Genomic DNA, 15,294 nt, shown 5'->3' with positions numbered 1-15,294 from the left:
TACTGCGGTGAATTGAGAAGCTATTTCCTTTTAGATGTATCGGAAACATTTGTGTGGTATAATTTACAATTAAATTCTAAGTATGATGATGGTAATAATAATACCCAAAGTTCATCCATACATCTCTCAACAATAGGCCCTGATGGAGACTTTGCCCGAATTGCAAGGCTACAAATTATGATGTCCTCGAGGTCGGGACTTATCGTCTCAATCCTCTCTTATCTAACCATAATCACTGACTGAGTGAATAAACTGATACGAAAAATCATACTAATAAACCGTTTCCCTTAAGAGGCGCGAATACACATGCAAACGAAAGCGGTCACTCCCAAAATCATCCCTTAATTAAACCCTGTGATCAAGAATGAGACCCCTGTGCAAAAATCTGCATAATTATGGAAATCAGCAATTGACTATCAACTAATGCTATGCAACTGCAGCAAAACGGCCTCCACAAGCAACCCACTTAGCCCAAGAATACTATTACATAAGGACCATCAATTAGTTAAACATCATCCAATATCGCCAAGGCAATTAGGGACGACGATCCAATCGAGATTACCATGACAGTCAGCCTTAGAGGCACCTGTGGCTTACCGCCTTCCGCCTCTCAATTAGCAGCAGGGTTCGCGCAGCCATCAAATGGTGGATGGTGGTGGTGGTGAGTGACGCAACATGCTGAAAGTGGGTCTAGAGATACTATGATAATAAAAAAATGTTGAGTGGCATCTGTTGGGGAATATGCATCGTGCAGACTTTTCACTTTCTAGTTTGACGCAATTCACGAAAACATGATGTGAGAGCCAACACACAAACAGATGCGTAAAAGCCTGGCAGCATTCGTGCAGGGGTTTGTTAGAAACATTCTGCCTCTCTCTCTCTCTCTCTCTCTCTCTCTCTCTCGTCGTCTCTCATCTCCCTCTCAACACCTCTCTCTCTCTCTCTCTCTCTCTCTCTGTAGCATAGGGTTTGGTGTAATGATAAAGAACCACATAAAATTTCAAAGTTAAAAATTGTCCTAATTCAAAAAAATGTTACAGCAAAGACTTGACAGTGAGAAAATACCGCACCGGAATGTTAGCAACATCAGAGATCTGTAACGAGACATAAATTCCTTTGCATTCTGGGAGGGATAAACCCAATAAAGATCAAGAAAAATATACTAACACTTTAAGGAAAAAACACGATAAAAATAAAAATTTATAACTCCTCGCAAATCACAAGTCAATACAAACATTGAATATATGAAAACTGATTAGTAAAAATTAAACACCTTAAAAACAGACAACAAATCATAAAAGAATAAAATGATTAAAACAAGCGCCACGATACTACTACTAAAAGCAAGCAAAACACGAAAGCAATATGGAAAAAACTGTCTAGCCCATCAAATTTCCACAACAAGGTAACATCATAAAAAATAAATAATAAAAAAAGGAAGTACCTCAGCACCACAGACAGTAGTAGAAAAAAAATCTCGAAAATAACAAATAAATACATAGATAAATAAGACTACTCTTGAGAAAATTCTGCAGCTTGCCGAGAGCGAAGCGATGCTTCCAACAAGCAAAACTTCGTACTTCACCACCTGCACAAGCACCGAGTAGTGACACCACCGCTGTGACATAATACTTTTTTGGCACTCCATCCATACACTGGTGTGCTTGACACACATGCATGCGCACACGCACACACTAAACCCCCTTTCCTCGAGCTAATTTTACCACGTGACCTCTATTTGCTACTAGACGCAACAGGGGGCAAAATAATAATAATAATAATAATAATAATAATAATAATAATAATAATAATAATAATAATAATAATAATAGTGTATAACAACGAGAGAGAGAGAGAGAGAGAGAGAGAGAGAGAGAGAGAGAGATACAGCATTGCACCCAACGCTTCGGTATACAATCGCCCTTTCAATTACTCCAAATAGCAACATGATCACGGATTCGTGACTTACATCTAAAGCCCCTTTTGATAGAAAACGGAAGTGTATCAGAAAGAAAATACGACTCTGATTATCACGCAGCTGGTGCGAGGTTTCCATGAACACTTAACTCAGGGTCTAGGTGTATATACCTAGACCGTGACTTAACTGTAACTGCAGGTGTTATGATCGTAAATGGGAAAACTTACTTCTACAATAAACAATCAGGATGGCGTACGTGAGAAAAGAACTTTGGCTTCCATTGTTAAGAATTTGGAGAAGCCATCTGACGGAAAGAGGCTTGTAAGTTTGTGTGTTTGCGTGTGTATGTATATACATATATATAGCAATAACTATATTCATTCATGAGGCTACGAAAAATTAGTATTTTTACTATTACTTAGCCCAATTTTCGTCTAAATTTATTAACGCTTAGAGATAGCTAAACTCAATCTGGTAACTAATATAACGTAGTATAATACCGATATAATGGCCAACATGTTAAAATTTACACATACTTACACATCTTTATACAATACACACACACACACGCACACACACACACACACATATATATATATATATATATATATATATATATATATATAATATATATATATATCGAGGTTTGACGAAGGAAAACATTTTTGACCAAGGCAGACCTGGGACACTCATGGTCTGAGTTACCCAGGTCTGCCTTGGTCAAAAATATATGTTTACATATACGTATATATATAATATAATATAATATAATATATAAACATATTAAATATTTTCAATATTATTCAAATCGGTTTACGAAGCTACTCTGCTTGAGAGAGAGAGAGAGAGAGAGAGAGAGAGAGAGAGAGAGAGAGAGAGAGAGAGAGAGAGAGAGACTTAAAACCTGTACCCAGAAACAACAGGATACACTTTCAGGCCGCACAATACAACAAGGAAAAAGTAGAAATACTCAAGGTCTTTTTTGAAACAAAATTCACCCACAGGTAACCCCTTATCTGACAGAGGTTTTATTGCTGGCAGATAAATGCTGGGAATAACGCAGAAACACGCACATTAAGTATTTTTCTTCGTTAACGATCCGAAGTAAATGCAGCATTTGAAAACGAAGCTGCTTTGATAATAAAATCGCTTTTCTTGACATCGAAAGTTGAAAAAATCTGAGGTTTATGATACCGAAGAGTACGAAAATTTCTTGAAACATTATTTTTATCTTTTATTAGAAAAATATCACATTCATTACATAATAAGTAGGGTGTTACAAAATATTACAAAATTAAATATACATACAATATTTACAATTACTATGGGTTAGAAAGAATTTGAAGTCAAAATGAATGTACTTTTTACTAAATAGATTTTCAATTTTTTCTTTAATTTCTTAACAAACACCTGTCATACGTTTCTTCTTTTGTATATTTGTTTTTCTTACTAATCCAGACTGCATTATTATAGGACTATTCCGGTCTTTTTTATAATATACTTAAAATTGAAATGGTATTTAATTCAAACTAGACAAGTCATCACTTAGATACCTGTACCCACATTTTCTAATGTGAAGGGGTGGTTCAAACCTCGCCAGGTAAGTTGCTTCATCGCTGGGGTCTTCCAAGGTCATTTAACTTTTAAGTCGACGCTTCAACACCTGTTCCGCCCATCTCGGGGCTACTCGGATGAAAATCAAAGCTATAAAACGCGATAATTATTCAAGCGAATTAAATTAAAAATGATTTAAGATTAGTGAAGTAGAACTGCTAACAGTGTTTACAGAATGATGCGTCGCTCAGCAATTTCCTGTGGGTGTGTGGGTGTGTGTGTGTGGTGTGTGTGTCTGTGTGTGTGTGTAACACCTCAGTACACCCAACTCAAGCTGACCTCTTTGCTTCTAGTGATATCTTTCTTTGGTTAGTCTGTGGAAGATTAGTTTTCAAACTACTACAACACTGGTTTTGGTGTTATCTTACAAACTAAATGGTTGTACTTTTTGAAGAAAAAAAAATATCACAACGACAAAAAATAAAGTCAAAATGTCATATCAAATTTACAAGAAAACAAAATTTCTATCGTTTGTTACAAAGTGCCAATAAATGACTAAAAAATCTATATTATTTTGAAGACTGCAAAAGTAAATTAAAATGTATTTCCAATGATCAACAGTTGATTATCACTTAAACCAGATACACGCCGTAAAATGTACACAAAAAACCTGGAAATTTTATGATTATTCAATTCCGAAAACTCCGTAAATGTAAAGTTGGTGTTTGAAATTAGATACTAATTTTGATGTCACCCTTGAAGCTGAACGGTTCTTCACTATAGCTATCCTACAGACTGAAGGATATTCAAATTAAATAGATTAACGTAATGAAAGGTCAAATTGGAGGGTTGAAGTTTGTCAAAAGCAAAATTTTCTATATTTTACCGTAAAATATATAAGGAAAAATGTTACTAGTACATGCTCACATATTTCTACACCATACATAACCACGATAAATAGCCTTCCCGTGATATACGCTTTATCACTTTCTATTACAGGCATAACGCAGTAGAGCATATATCCGTCATTTTTAAATGGATGGGTCCACGAGTACCGATGCAGAGGCCAATCAAAAAATTGCCTGTGCACCACAAGAGAATTAATAGTACTATGGTAGATTCACATCAACCGGGCATTTGATGTCTTGGCCAGTCGCCCACGACGCTCCTGATTGGCTGTTGATAAGACAATGACAGGGCTGGAAACTCTCAGTCTCTCGAAAGAGCTCACATAAGAAGCACGTATGTTCCACATCTCCTGAGGGATATTTTTGAAAGACGTATCCCTCAGCAGACGTGGAACCTACATCTGCCTATGTCAACTCTCTCTCGAGAGAGAGACTGAGGGTTTCCAGTCCCGTGATTGGCTTATCAACAGCCAATCAGAAGCGTCGTAAGGGATTGGCCTAGACATCAAATGCACCGTTAATGTGAATCTACTATAGTGCAAAATGCGGGAGTGCAGGAGGACGAAAAGCAGCACAGAAAAGAAACACATAAAAGAAGCACAGAAAAGAAACACAAAAAAGGAGCACAGAAAAGAAGCACCGAAAAGAAGCACCATTCTTGTCTCGGTGTCTCCTGTCTCGGTGTCTCTACTTCCATGCGCAACTCCCGATAAGTGAACGAACCTCTCGGAGCGCACGAATCGGGAGTTGGGAGTGTCAAGGGCAAACCACACACGCATCTGCGTGAACTCTCACATAGTTCATGAACTCCACAAAATACGGAGTCATGGAGGAGTTGATAGGACGAAGCAACACAAACGTGAATATAGACTAAAAATTTGAAATCTGTCGTTATTTATAATGTACTTAGATTTTACTCTCCGCATGACTATAGAATTATGTGCAAATACTAATAAAAATAATGATGCCGATGGTACCAGAGGCAGTACCAACAGATGAACTGGTAACATCAATAATACCACTAGTGGCAAGAACAGAGATAACAATTAACTGTAATTACCTTGGCCACGATGAAACTGTAATTCTAGTTACGACATATACCAGATTCTTTCAAGGTAACTGATATTTAAAAATTATGTTGCACACACACACAACACACACAGAGAGAGAGAGAGAGAGAGAGAGAAGAGAGAGAGAGAGAGAGAAGAGAGAGAGAGAGATTTTTAGTCTATGCATCGCCGTCAGCTTTACCATCTAGACCCTCTTCTCTGTAGGTTTGGACACTATTAAAAGCAATGATAATAGAGTTGACTTTGTAATGAGAGAGAGAGAGAGAGAGAGAGAGAGAGAGAGAGAGAGAGAGAGAGAGAGACTCCTTCCCCCCCTCCCGTAAAAGAAGTGAAATCATCCAATTTCACGACTCATATTCTCGCGTGAATTTCTGAAATCTGTCACGATTTTTTCTTTCTTTCTTTCGCCGGGGATGATCTGGCTTCTACCCGATAGCTCGAAGAAACTAAGAGTGGGATTTTTCCCAGCTCCTTTCCCTCCAAAGCGTTCTTGGCTCATCTCTGTCTATTTTTCAATTAAGAACCTCTCTCTCTCTCTCCGCAACCATTCTATCTCAAAAACAAAATCTCTCTCTCTCTCTCTCTCTCTCTCTCTCTCTCTCTCTCTCTCTCTCTCTCTCTCTCTCTCTCTCTCTCCTACATGGCAATTTAACATTCAATAACAACATTTTACTCTTTCTAGAACAGATGAACAGATATCCCTCAAATATGGATGTTTTTCTCTCTCATAAAGCAATCCCTCTTTACTTACTTTTATAACATCCCTCACTCTATTCATAACGACATAATCCTCGGACCCAAAGACAAGAGATAAAACGTAAATGAAACGCCCTTATATTTTTCTCTTCCTAGTCAAGAGCTCATAGGTTTGAGAACATCAACCTTACTAAAATGTCTTAAAATGACTATGTAGAAAGCCGAGACATAAATGTTGCCATTTAACATCTTTCTTATACAAGTATATCACTATACTCTGTTTTTTTCCATCTGTCCACCCGCCTGTGGTGTTTGCGTATGGTGACACTGCGTCCCAGGCTTTAGGTAAGTTTTAGGTAAATAAAAAGATATCTGGGTGTACATTTGCAACTGAAAAGTGTTTTAAAAATTTACTGTATGCGAATTACACCGTTAACATTCGAAATAGGATATTATTATGATTGTTGAATGTAAGCTGAATGTAACTATCTAAAGCCCTGGACGCAGTGTTACCATATGCAAACACCACAGGCGGGTGGACAGATGAAAAAAAAAACGAGTATACACATGATCTAAAAATATGCAACAGGGAACCATGAGGTAAAAACATTGACAACTGAGAATTATAATTGCAAAGAAAAATGACAGTAAGAACATAAGCAAAAGTAACATTCATATAAACGTCTCGAATAAAATACGATATTTCGTCACAGTCTAGAATGACGAAATGAAACAATATTCTCAAAATGGTTTCTGTGGAAGATGCCTCCTCCCTGACTTCTGGGAAATGAAGAATTAATCGGCATAAACAGCGTGTTGTTCCCTGAAGCGTTATCCTCAGCAAGCTTCGAAGAAATATTAAACTTGGTCCCAGATGCTTACATTCCGAGACAGCATGTATCTTCAGAAAACAGCACACTCGCTCCAACTAATGATCAGACACACGCTGCAACTGAACTATCTCGAGAAACAATGTGTCTGAGTTTTCATCAAGGGAGCTTTATAATATTTGTACCTTTCCTCCCTACTCAAGTTTCTAAATGGCTCTGCTTTGCATCAACGTACATGTACGTATACATGGCTTTTACTGAATATTTTTATCATTTTTTATCAGCTTCTAGATTGGCGACGTACAATAACCCACTTTGCTCATTTTCGTTTGAAGGCAAAATTAGAATGTTTTCTTAAAAACATATTAACCTCTCATGACAACTACATCGATACATTGGTATTAAGTCAAACCATTCCGAAAAGCACATTCAACTGACATAAGCGCAATACCATCATATCAAAGGACATTTACATAAGAAAGATTTCGTTAGGTTTGAGAATCGATTGCTTCTATAAAAACACCAAACATCAGTTCTTACAATTTCTCTAGAAACATAAAACTTTGTAAATAGTAAAATCATATATACAAAAAGACTGAGGACAGGTTAATCAAGATCAACATTACTAATCTCTTTAGACTTTGAGGTTAATCGGCATTAACGTCACTAGCGACCCATTATGTCAATTTGACAGGTAGGGTATAACCAGGACCATGTGTATAACGACAAACAGCTGAATACAAACCAACTAAAAGATACAATGTAAGCTGGCACCTCCCAACTTCCTGGGGTGCCAATAAAGCTTTATTATAAAAAAAAACGTCACTAATCAAAGAGTCCCAATCAATCACAAGGACGAATCGAAACCGAGCCAAAGTAGGCCAAGACTCCGCCATAAACACTGGCTTGGGCCTAAGCAGAAGGCGCCATATCGCTTACCGAAATATAGAAAGGGGGAACACGAAGCCCGAAAGTAGGACACTCACCAAATTTCAATTCCAGCTCGGAAGGCGAGGAGGAGGAAGAGGAGAAGAAGAAGAGGTAGGTGGAGGAGGAGAAGAAGAGGTCGGTGGAGGTGGAGGAGGAGAAAGAGGAGAGGAGAGAGGAGATAAGAGCTGACGGTGATGATCATTCTTTAAACTTCGACACACAATTTGGTCCGAATGGCGTTTCTATTAATGCCTTGCCGATACAGTTTCCTGGGGAGCCAATAAGATGGGAAAGGACTGAGACGCAGAAAGACTACACGGTAAACTAAATATATATATATATATATATATATATATATATATATATATATATATATATATATATATGTGTGTGTGTGTGTGTGTGTGTGTGTGTGTGTGTGTGTAGATAAGGCCCATTAAAAAAACTGGTTGAAAGCAAAGGTCTATATTTCGGTGGACTAACTTCCACCTTTATCAAAGGAAGTTAGTCCAGCGTAATATAGTCCTTAGCTTTAAAGCAGATTGTTTTAATAGGTCTTTTATACTTGAGACGTATCCTGTTTTAACAGAAGAATTTATTTCCATATATGTATAAACACACATTCAGATAGATACATAGAAAGATAGATACGTATGTACATAATACATGTGCGCTTGTGTGTGTGTGTGTGTGTGTGTGTACGAAAGCTTTCACTCGGGTGAATCCCTTGTCTTTGACGTCAATCCAAACTCGACAGCAAAGCCAACCAGATCCAGATTTAGTCAAATGAAATGTAAACATCCACTCAATATTTTCCAAAGCATAAACTACACAGAGAAGAATACTGTTTGACTTCTCTCCCAGCCCTTCCTCCCTACACAAAACGCCCCCCCCCCCCCCCCCCCCCCCCCCCCCCCAACCGACTGAGCTAACAGCCTAGACTAGAACATGGCCCAGCCAGATAATATTCAATCTGACCTAAAAAAAAAAAAATCGAAAATAAAACAAATAAAATCCAACACGTGTATCCAACCCGTGAAGGCACCACGCTTCTGTTTTTCTCTTCAATGGCAAAGGTCACGAAACGAATTTTTTTTCATTAAGGATCAAAGCAAATTTATTTTTATGCCTAGTGGTTCCAATTGCTTTTTATCTATTTTTGTAACTGTTTATCACATAAAAGCTTGTTTACCCAGTTCTAGTCACAACAATCCCTCTCTCTCTCTCTCTCTCTCTCTCTCTCTCTCTCTCTCTCTCTCTCTCTCTCATGAGCACCACATGTCTTTCGACGCACGTTTAATGCATTTAATACCTTCAGAACAAAATACTTCTCTTCTCATTTTGCCGACGAATTTAAAGTACAATTAGCCTACGCAACGGTTGGCTGTACTTGTGAAAATTGGGAATATACACCCCCTTCACCGCCCCTCAAACACACACACACACAAGAGGCATGTTTTTCCAACTATATGGAACTTTGAGAGACTGACGTGAATTCAGACTGTACTTCAAGCATTATGTGACGAGGAAGTGGCCGAAAAAGTTACGTTTCTACACATCTCTAGAAATATAATCCTATTAAAATAGTATTCTAAAGCTCTGCACACCCTTCTCGTTTAACCAAAGGTAATCATTATTACATAGTTGAACCAGACACTGTTTCAAATACTTAACCAAACAGGGTGGCCCACTGAACCTAAGATAAAGTTAAGTATATCTTAGTTTAACCAGACCACTGAGCTGATTAACAGCTCTCCTAGGGCTGGCCCGAAGGATTAGATATTTTTACGTGGCTAGGAACCAATTGGGTCACCTAGTAACGGGACCAACAGCTTATGTGGGATCCGAACCACACTATATCGAGAAATGAATTTCTATCACCAGAAATAAATTCCTTTGATTCCCCGTTGGCCGGGCCGAGAATCGAACTTCGGACCACCGGACTGGTGGCCGAGCGAAAACCACTCGTCCAACGAGGAACTACTGAACCAAAGAAAAGTTATAAGATATGTCATATCTGAATACCCAACCTGATCAGGATAAGTGATACCAGCACTGAAAGGAACCTTCCACGACCACAGTTCCGACAGCCAACCTGAAAACGTTTACAAACTAAAGCACACTTTATTTGAAATGGCTGAGGGACAAAGTATGCGAGTCCACTACGCAGCCTAGATGTGTGGAATTTATGAAATAGTCTGGCGGTGTGGAAAGTTCCACAAAACAGTCTAGAGCAGCGTTTCTCAAATGTTTTTACTGCGACCCACAGCAAGAACCACATCAGTTTTTATCTATGCATATTTCTTACATTAATTGAGAACCTATATTTCAGGGCAGGGACACTTCATAAAATGTAAAAAGGATAAGTACAAAACCGTATGAAATGTGACTAAATGTAGAAGAAAAATACAGGTAAGCACTAGGAAATGCCCATCATCCATCCAGGTGAGGTTACTCCTAATTTCCGGATTTTTATTATATTAATCCCCATTTAAACTTAATAAACCGTAAAATTTTACTTGTATAAATGACTGATGGACAAACAGATACGAAATTCAAAAGCATATCTAACAGAAGCACTCGAGAGAACATAACATCTCCGACCACTTGGAACGGATCATAATCTGTTGACGAACAAGACAGATAAACTCAATGAAAAAACAACATATAATACGAGTTTATCTCAATTTCTAAAAGTGAAGAGACCAAGTCTGAGTGTGAAGTAAAAAAAAATTGCAAAGACTGAGAAGAAATAGTAGTTTTGCTATGTAAAATTAGTAAAGATTAAGAAAAAATACCAAAATTATGTAAAAAAACACTGCGTCCCGGGCTTTTAAATAATTACGACGGTAAGTTTTAGGTAAATAAAAGGATATTTGGGTGTCATTGCAACTGAAAAGTGTTTTAATAATTTAACTGAGCGAAATACACCATTATTATTCGAAATTAGGTTATTGTTATTATTGTTGAATGTAAGCTCCCTTTTCGGGGTGGCGAATGGAACAGCCAGACGATGGCGGGAAAATTGCTTCTCTCGTGTTCACGGCAAGATGTCACGATTACTTCATTATAGTAAGTATAATCGTAGTACTGTTAATTTTTATAAAGTGCGTTTCAGCCAGATCGATATGAGTAACTTGGTTTAGCATCTATTATGGAATTTGCCGTCTGGCGTTCCATTCGCCCCAGAGGCAGCTTCATTCGACAATAATAACAATATCCCTTTTAATATTACGGTGTAATTCGCATACAGAAAATTATTAAACACTTTTCATTGCAAAACGTACAACCAAATATCCTTGTTTACCTAAAACTTACACATAGCGTAACTATTTCAAGCCCGGGACGCAGTGTTACCATACAAAAACACCACTGGCGGATGGACAGATGAAAAAAAACAGAGTATAGTTATTAAAATTTAACCAAAGTTGCTTAATAGTTAAGGATTCAAGGAAAAAAAGAGGGAGAGGGAGACATTGAGAGACAGTCGATTGCCTTGGACGAAATCTTAAAGTTATTTCTACTGACATAACATCCTTTTTGAAAATGTATAAATAAATTCATAATAATATGTACTACTATATGTTTTGATTGGTAAAGCCTGCCTTGTCATGAGAGAAATCGATAAAACTAATAAATAATTAAATAAATTTTTACAGCTTTACATTTCTGATCAATTAATACAGAAGTGTTATTGCTTTCCTTCATTTCTCTTAGCTACCTCAAGGTATTCAAGCGAACACTCACATAAACACTAATGAAACTGACTCTGTTCGACATTTAATTGGGGAAAAAAAAAGTAATTCTTACTCGTTGGAACGAGAGGCGAGGCTAGCTGTACAAAGGCATTTCGCAACAAGAACTATAACGTCTTTCTTCATTCATAAAGCAAACTGCGACGCTGACCTGATTTTCGAGGCGACTGCTTTCGATGAGAGGAGCCAGAACACGAGGGCCTCCCAACGAGAAATACAAAGCTCCTATGTGACTGATAATAAATTCTTCACGGCGTCTTGAAAAAAAATGGGGAAACTATGGCATTGGGAATGTAATGGTATGCCAATAAACAAAATGCCTATCACAAAGGGCTATAAATTCAAGTATAAATAAAGAAGGGGGCTATAAATTCAAGTAAAAAAAATATAAGCTACGACTGATTTATAAAGGGGCTCGTCTCATGGGTCGAAGGAGACCTTCAAATGGTGGCAAAGTAAATTAAAAACAAGATGATAAAACAATAACGAAAAGTGAATCAAGCACTAACACTGCATTGGATTCCAAACAGTCCCAGAGAGGAAAATAGGAGGGGTGGGTTTTGGTGGGGCAGGCCGAGTGTTGGCAACGGTGGCGTCTGATTCGGTGTAAAAGATTCCTTGTGACGTGCACTAGACACCCGACCTTGGTGACATGGCAGAGCATATGTGTACCATTAAACGCTATGCGCATTTAATTCGTCCAGGGATACCCAATGCACACATGGGTGCCTGAGCGAGCATGTGCGAGTATTACGTTGCTTTCGATAACATACATAATTTCATAGCATATAAACGAAAACAAAACTCACAAGCAACGTCGTCAATTAGTTTTCTCCTTCTGCGATACAGTAATAAACAAAACTCAACCACGCTTTAAAGATGGAAAATAAAAATAAGTAAGTCTAGTAGGTAACAACGTGTGGCCTTTCAACACTCCAGACAAAAAGTGTAAAAAGAAATCATATTCCCGTTAAGGAGCAGTCACAAGACAGGCAGGGGATGTTGCAGTATCCTTATAAAAAAGATGCCTCTTTAACGCCACGATGGGAAAACACGAACAAAAGCGAAACGACGTGCGTGTCTTGTCCTTTACATCATTCTTCCTTACAGTACGGCACTACTGTTAACGTATGGCTGAACCATACATATGAGAACGTGCCCATTGTCTAGGTCCAGCGTCGAGCATATAGGGCCGGCCATTATAATATATATATATTATATATATATATATAATCATATATAAATATATATATATATATATATAGATATAATATATATGAAAAAATATATATATATATATATATATATCATATATATATACAATATATGTATAATATATACAGAGAGAGAGAGAGAGAAGAGAGAGAGAGAGAGAGAGAGAGAGAGAGATAATCATCTGTATATTTAGGGTCCAAAACACATCCTTCGTGTCTTGTTTTCCTCTGATCTTTAAAAATAAACTTTGAAACTGGCACAGAAAGGCTACAAACAAATGAGTTCAAACACAGGCACACACTGACAGAGATAATGAATTGCAGGGCAGATTAGACTAACTTTCTATCTTAATTTACACAAGAAAAGACGCAAGACGCAACTGAAAAAAAAAAAATTAACATTGAAAAAAACTCTCTCTCCCGTAACATCGTCTCTCTCCATCTCTCGGTCTCTCTCCTCCTCTCTATCTCTCTCTCTCGGTCTCTCTCAGATTAAAAACAAAAAAAAATTATAAATAAATGAATCATTACATTCACAATAACGTATAGCTATATAAAAACTCGATTAACGAAGATACCTAATTGGTAACACTGACAGACACAAGGCATTCTGCAGGAAATGAAACCAAAAGAAAGGAGGAAAGAATCTCCCAGTGAAAATCAATGTCTTCCAGAGGGATGAAAAGCTTCACCCCCAACAGCTAACGAGGCGAGAAGACGACCTTATACATCCATACAAAATCTTTCCCTGGAAAAGAGACAATTGGAGACGAGACGACACATTTTCCTATGAAGTCTCATATGTCGTCCGGGTAGGCTCAGAGAGAGAGAGAGAGAGAGAGAGAGAGAGAGAGAGAGAGAGAGAGAGAGTTACAAGGATTGGGATGTCTCAAAGACTTGTTAGTCCATCCGAGGAGACATCGTGCGCTCATTTATCTGTAGGAGCAGGTTTTGCTGTTCATTCACAGTGTCCTAAAGATTTTGTCTAGCTTTCTTTTAAACTCTTCCACACTGTTGCTGTTTACAACTTCTGGTGGCAGAGAGAGAGAGAGAGAGAGAGAGAGAGAGAGAGAGAGAGAGAGAGAGAGAGAGAGAGCACTGCAGTTGCCTGAGGGTTGTCATGAGTGAGAATGAAATGAGAAGTGGGCATCAATTTGTATTTGTTCCTGTAAGAGAGAGAGAGAGAGAGAGAGAGAGAGAGAGAGAGAGAGAGAGATTGGCATCAGTCGTTTAGGGCACTTTACATCTTCCCAGCACGAAAAATGGAGAAACAGTAAATTAAGTGGACATTAGACTCAGCCAATTGGAAACGTCGCAATGAAGAGATTCCTAATAGGCTATGAACGTTGTTAAGGAGCTCTTGTTCTTATGTCTCAAGCGTGGACGGTTATTGCATGACGAGGAACCTATAGTTAGGCTAAACACATGAAATCTTATGCAAGGTCATACTACACCATCAGCAAATTTTTATTTCGGAGAAATTACAATATCATTCTCTGATTTTGAATCGGTTTTTAATTCCTTCTAAAATGACAAAGTTCTGGTATTTGCTTTTGTCAATGTCGGCTGAAGGCCACAGTGTTTTCGGCTGCGAAAACAGAGAAAGAAATAACACTCTGAAATGTCACTAGTCCCTTGTTTACATCTATTTCGGAAACTGCAAGCTCAATGTGCCCTTTTATGTCTCTCAAACGTAAAATGTTGGACGATTTTATGCCAGAAAGAGAGCTCAAACTTAACTGTGATGTTCTTTGACATAGCAATTAATTATCATTCATGAGGAATTTCTCATGAGGAATTTCCTAATACCTGTGACGCAAAAATATGCATACCTATCACACAGGTATAAGGGACTGACTGGCAAGGAAAATTAGCCAATTAGCATTAATGAACAATATTAAAGAGATAAAAAAAATTGGAGCCTACGGTATCTAAACATGATCACTTGATAGCCTACGGTATCTAAACATGATCACTTGATAAAGTGAAGAGTAGATATTATTTTGAAATTCAGAGATCATTCAAAATCTTAAATTCAAATACATACACAACTCATAGCCTGTACGGACAAAGTTCTATTTTAAAGCACAATCATTTTAAAGTTATGTGAAATAAGTTCGACAAACTTTAGACAAAAATCCTTCGAAACCACACACTACGCAAGTCATAAACAAAGCGATCATTATGCCGAAAAGAATGAAAAAAAAATAGAACACGTCAACAAGAATCCCAAATAAGCATCAGTGACAAGTAGCAGGGTACCTACAGAGTAACCATATTAATAAATAAAACCGACATTTCATTCCTTCATGAAACTGGATCGAGAGCAAGATCACAGACTCATAAAGGAACAACTGCTCGATTGAAGTTTGTTTTACCTTCCAATGTAGTACCATGCCTACACGCGAACGTTCGCCTC

The 15,294-nt window shown here is 37.7% G+C and overlaps 1 protein-coding gene across 2 annotated transcripts in view; it reads right to left on the bottom strand.

Moving 5' to 3' along the window:
- Positions 1 to 15,294, bottom strand: part of LOC135206163 (solute carrier organic anion transporter family member 3A1-like) — a 297,764-nt gene that overhangs the window by 268,679 nt on the left and 13,791 nt on the right. The gene's annotated exons all lie outside the window — the stretch shown is intronic.

The sequence above is a fragment of the Macrobrachium nipponense genome, chromosome 29 (genome assembly GCF_015104395.2).
Source record: "Macrobrachium nipponense isolate FS-2020 chromosome 29, ASM1510439v2, whole genome shotgun sequence".
Classification (NCBI taxonomy): Eukaryota; Metazoa; Arthropoda; class Malacostraca; order Decapoda; family Palaemonidae; genus Macrobrachium; species Macrobrachium nipponense.
Note: the sequence above shows the minus strand (reverse complement) of the source record. Positions and strands in the feature narration are given on the sequence as shown.